Genomic DNA, 5,872 nt, shown 5'->3' on the forward strand with positions numbered 1-5,872 from the left:
AACCTCAACTTTTTTTTTTTTTTTTGAAGCTCTTACAACAAGAAAATGGAGGGGACACATCTGGGTGGGAGGGGGGAGAGGGAGGAGGGAGGGAGGTTTTGGTGATGGGACACAATAACTAACTACATTGTATATTGACAAAAAAAAAAGACAAAAGCTGGCACTAAGCCTTATGCAGGTAAGGCCTTTTAATTAATTGCTTGCAACTTTATGAGGCAAGTTGTCCTTCCCCTTCACAGTACTTGCCATTGTTTTTAAGACACATATATTTGTGATTATTTATTTTATGTTTATCTCCCCAATTAGACTATAGGTTTCATCAGAGCAGGCACCATATTTGTTTGTCAATTTTACATATAGTAGGCACTCAATAATAATTGCCTATTGAATGAATAAAAGTAGTGTTACCTTTTTTTTCTTTTATATGTGGAATATTTTTAAATTTTTATTATTTATTATTAGCATATTCATTCTTACAAGTCACAATACAGTGTTACCCTTTTTTATAGGTGACAAAACTGTACCAAAAGGTTTTTGCCCAAGTTCACCTTGCTAATTAAGTGGTAGATCTGAGTCTTTAGAGTTGACTGAAGCTTTCTAAGAGCCTCTTTCTATCAGGACTCCTCTCCAAGGGTTGTCAGAGCTTAGGTATTGTGCAAGAGACATGGGCCAAATCTAGTCAATCACAGATATCATCAAGAATAGGCTGGTTATCTCCAGCCCATAAGTAATAATGTTACTATTACCTTGATATACAACCAATAGCTCATCATAATAACAACATTACCACTGTAATTATTTGTATAGAGCATCACAGTATTGAGAAAACTTTAATCTTCAACATCCTTGGGAAGAGGCAGAAAGATATTTTACAGGAAACTGAAATTTGTGAATTGCCCAAGATGATGTAATTGAGAAGTGGAATCAATACCCAATTCCAGGTGGAATTTCACTTTGCAACGTAAAAAGATTTTTTATAGTACTTAAAAATGGAAAAACACATTTAACATGTAAAGATACTGAAAATGTGAATTCAAATCTAAACACATGATCAGTTCAAGATCAAATGGTAAGTTTAAAGGCAGAAATTCCCTAAGGATTTATTCACTTAGAAGATCAGAAGGATGAAGAGGAATTATAGAAATAGTATCTTCTGATTGAGTTGAGTATGATTTGCTCCTGAAAACATGAAGTGGAGAGGAGGCCAGTACGCACATTAAACCTGCCTTTAGGATGGCACAGGTGCTGGGACTAGTCCAGCAGCCAGCTGAGGCTCAAGCAGATGTCTCCAGTGGTCCTACCAACGTCCTGGCATATTTCAGGTGGAGCCAGCACAGGGGTCCAAAATACCAGAGCTGTGAATCCTAACTGCGGCAGAGTCTCAGTCTGTGCAGGCCATAGACAGCAAGGCCACAGTCCAAGAGAGGGAGGTGTCCAGTTTGCAGTGAGAGAAAACAGTATAGCCTTTATCATCAGGGGCTTGAATGATAGCCCTTTAGAAAAACAAAAAGGAGTTATCAGAAAGAGGAGGACTGATCACGGATGAAAGAGCTGCTCTGTGCATGGTACTGCTCAGGACCATGACATGTAGTCATCATAACAAAGCTATAGGGTAGTCAATACCACTCCAATATTTATATGAAAATCAATGATGAAAGTAAAGCCCAACTTGATCAAGGCCACACAGCTAATAAGCAGTGGAACTAAAATTTGAATTTATAGCTGTCCTCTTCCAGTCTTCAGGGCACAAGGAACAGAGGAGAAAGCCACAGCTCAAGGAATGTCCCAGGAGTCAAGCAGTCTTCCTCCTGAGTTAGTTCAGAAGCATGTGTTTCTAGACACCTGGGTTGCATGAGAGGTGTGCATGCTGTAGGTGACGATGACTGAGGTACCTGCACCGATCTGGCATTTTGAGTGATGATGGACCTGGGGAGTGGGGGTAAACTGAAGATGGGTAGGCAGGTAGGCAGATCAGTGGGGAGGGAAAGCAGAAGCAGTGGAAATGAGACTGGGACCAACGGAGCATGAAAATGCACTGGGCTCCATGTGGCCTTTGTAATAAGTGAAGTGCTATCTAAACACCTGCCATCCTGGACTGAATATTACAACATCCCTAATTTGGTTTATAAGTGAACATATCACTTCTAAGGGTATGGAAATACTCTATATACCATTTATGTGTGGGAGTCCTTGATATTTGAAAATGCCTATTCACTGGGAAAAGCCCAAGACTTTCCACCTACACAGTTTATTTTTCTTCTCTTCCTCTCCATCTCCTGCATTTTGCTGCATTTAGAAGAGTGGCTTTACCTTCTAACCAGGTAATAAAAGGCCCAGTGTTTTGAGACCAAACTGCCCATTTACTCAATGGAAGTCAAGTGCCTCTGACACATGCCAAAATTCTATTTTTGCTGCAAACAGAAAAGAATGGCAACAAAAGCAAAAATGATAGTATTTAAGTTTTGTTTTGGTCTCCCAGATAAATAGATTTCAAGCCTCTTGACAACGACCCACAGTAAGAAATACACTTTACATTGTGACCTACAACACACAAAGGAACGTATATATGTATGTGTATGAATGAAACAAAGGTTACATGAAACAATACTTGGCTGTATTAAGGACCCACAGTAAGAAATACACTTTACATTGTGACCTACAACACACAAAGGAATGTATATATGTATGTGTATGAATGAAACAAAGGTTACATGAAACAATACTTGGCTGTATTAAGGCTAATGCATACACTCTAAAATTTTCTTTTCTATTCCAATTCATTTACAAACAAACCAAAAAAACTGGAGTGACCCACTAGAATGACCTTATGATCCATTTATGAGTTGAAACTTGTAACTTGAAAATTACTATCCAGACCCGAGGACAAATCCATGGTGCTACAGAATATCCCCTAAAAAATGAGGGTAAAGTAGCGTAGGGAAGCTCTCGAAGCTGCACATACTCTTTCTCCTCCATTGAGAGCTCCAGAAAAGCCCATCCCAAGGGTGAAATCAAGACTCAGGGAGGCTTGCATGGAGGTAAATCACAGGCTAAACGAGCCCAGTGAAAAAGCACAATTCATTTAAAAAGAAAAAAAATCTCTCCTAGCTAGAGGACCACTGAAATACTGTAACTCAAGAAGCCTTCTGAGCATTTTTGATGACCCACATTACCACCTGGCATTATTCGCAAGGAAGGCATTGTTAGAAAACTGATTTTATCCAAACCTGACTCAGAATGTGTACAGTAAACTTGGTATGTGTGTATAAGCATTTTAAAAACAGGCCAAGGGACAGTGGCTGTTACATTTGCAGAATTTCCAGCCATTAGGCTGACCTAAGGGCAGGCGAGTGTTTCGGGGAGCATGTATCGAATCATAATTGAGTCCTCAGCTGCACTGAGGCCAACGGGCTATATCTTTTATGTTTTTCTGCATTTACTTTCAAGAAAATGTTCTAACACATCCCTATTACTCCACCCCCTCACCAAGAAGCTTCTCTCTGGGGTCTAGTTCAGAAGCAATATTAATCCTCAGTTTCTTTGCAAACCACTCAGAGGCTTCAGTTATCCAACTCAGTGCTCACAAAAGAAAATGCAGACATGGACATGACAGTTGCATTACCCATTTTTTCTCATGTAATTACAGCTCCAAGTTGCATAATTCCAACCCCTTTTCATACAAACACACTTCTCCAGTCACAGCCACAAACTGTTTGCCTCTATCATTAATGTCTCTTATGAAAATCTTCAAAGCTCTCTCTTTGGTAGGGGACAAGAGACCATGTGTGAGGCAGTACACTCCACTCTTAGTACTAGGCTGTTCAGCTAGGAAAAACGGGCTATCACTGAAAATCTGATTCTCCGTATACCTGGAATCCCAGACTAACTAACCCATTACTAAACATTCATATGCACTTTGTCAGAATGAACCCCAACCTACACGTAAGTTCGAAGGTTTCATATGTAATGGGCACCATCACCAACAACTATTGCTGAAATGGGTTACTTGGAGGATAAAATTAAAGTTCCTTTGGTCATTCTTATATAAAGCATGGATTTCTATCCATATAGTGTTGCAGAAATATTAAGAAAAAACTTAAAACCAGTGATTTTCAAGTCATTTGTAAGCCAGTAGCAGTGAATTGAGGATGACATGAAAATTATAATTATGTTTTAGCACGTTCGCTGTTTTGACACATACTGGGGTTCTCTGAACAAAAGAAAAAGTGTCCTGAATTTCTATCCCCTCCAAGAGTGTCCGTGGTCAAATCCTGACCTTGGAACTCTGAGGCCTCATGTCAGTGTAGGTCTCAGCTTCCACCTGGACACTACAGGCAGGAAGTCACTGGTTTCTGCTGGGTGTAACCCCTGGAAACTCTTTAAAAAAAGGCAAAAGATGCAAGTTCATATGGAAAACTATGCTTTCCCATCTTAATCAATCTAACATTCCCTTAACTGGTTTAAAATATATCTCCAAAGAAGGAGAGATAGAATCAGCTTCTAGCAAGTGGTAAAGTTGACCATCTTCCTCCTCTTCTTGTTCCCTAATCACATCTACCAGCCACACAGAATTAGGGGCACAATATCAGTTTGCTGAATAGACAAGGGTCTAAACGGCCTGGAAATCATTACTGTAAGGAGTCAACCCAAGTAAGTGGAAGTCAAAAGTGACTTGACATGCATAGGAAACAATGCTGCAATGTAGCCATGATTTCCAGAACCCAGCTGGAGGCATGGTCCTCCAGAATTTCTATAAAGAGGCTGAGTGGGGCAATGTGTTTGAAAGGGGATGCAGTGAAGTTTCACATTTTGTTACCATGACCGAGATTAAGAAGTGTATTTTATTTACCTATTCAGTACACACACAAACACGAATGTATATAAATGAAACAAGTTACATGAAACAATACTTACCCTTACTATGTTGCAGTAGGCTCTGATATTTTCTACTGATTCTATTGCAATAAAAATAAAAGATCTGGTCATGACCCACTAAATTGATTTCATGACCCACTAGTGGGTGGAGAGCAGCAATCAGGGGGGAAAAGGTGCAATAAGCCTTGTCTTGAAGCTGTGCTCTATTCAAAGTTAAGCTGTTCATACATTTGGGGTGGCTTGGGAAGAAGCGGAGATTAGCGAGGCCTAAAGCCTTAGAGATATTAAATTTGAGAATAACATACATAAAAATGAAGAAAGCAGTGATTTTTGACCAGGGTCCCTCTACCTCCCAGCTCTGTATTTTTCAGAGAAAAGGGAGATAGAAAACCAGGGCCCTTGTTGGAAGACTAAGATGGCATGTAAAAGTTAGAAAAATAACAAAAGCAAAAGCAAAAATGGTTTGGGTACTTCAGAATAAAGTCCTAGATTTAAATTTATCCACATAAAACTCTTGAACTGGAAAATGTGATTACATCATAAACGGCCTAAAATATGACCTAAAGTCAAACTCTAGTTACAATATTCTTTCTTCCTGAAGTGATGATTCCCTTATGACTCAAAAAATAATAAAGAGAATAAAATGGACATGTTTTTCTTCTATTATTTTGTAACTGCACCAAGATTAATTTACTAATTTCAGCTGTTTTAATCATTTCAGGCTAAAAATGTCTAGGATTACCACAAGCATATCTCCACATTTAAAAGAATAATTAGATCCATATCTTACTGGGCTAACGACCTTAATGTGTATACAGCTAACTACAGAAAGGTTACATTTAGGGCCGGCCCGGTGGCGCACTGCTACAGTGCGCCGCTTGGGAGTGCAGTGGCGCTCCCGCCGAGGGTTCGGATCCCACATACAGACCGGTTCCCGCTCACTGGCTGAGCGAGGGGTGGGCGCAGCACCGAGGGTTGCGATCCCGTTGCCGGTCCC

The sequence above is a fragment of the Galeopterus variegatus genome, unplaced genomic scaffold, assembly GCF_000696425.1.
Source record: "Galeopterus variegatus unplaced genomic scaffold, G_variegatus-3.0.2 Scaffold253, whole genome shotgun sequence".
NCBI classification, from domain to species: domain Eukaryota; kingdom Metazoa; phylum Chordata; class Mammalia; order Dermoptera; family Cynocephalidae; genus Galeopterus; species Galeopterus variegatus.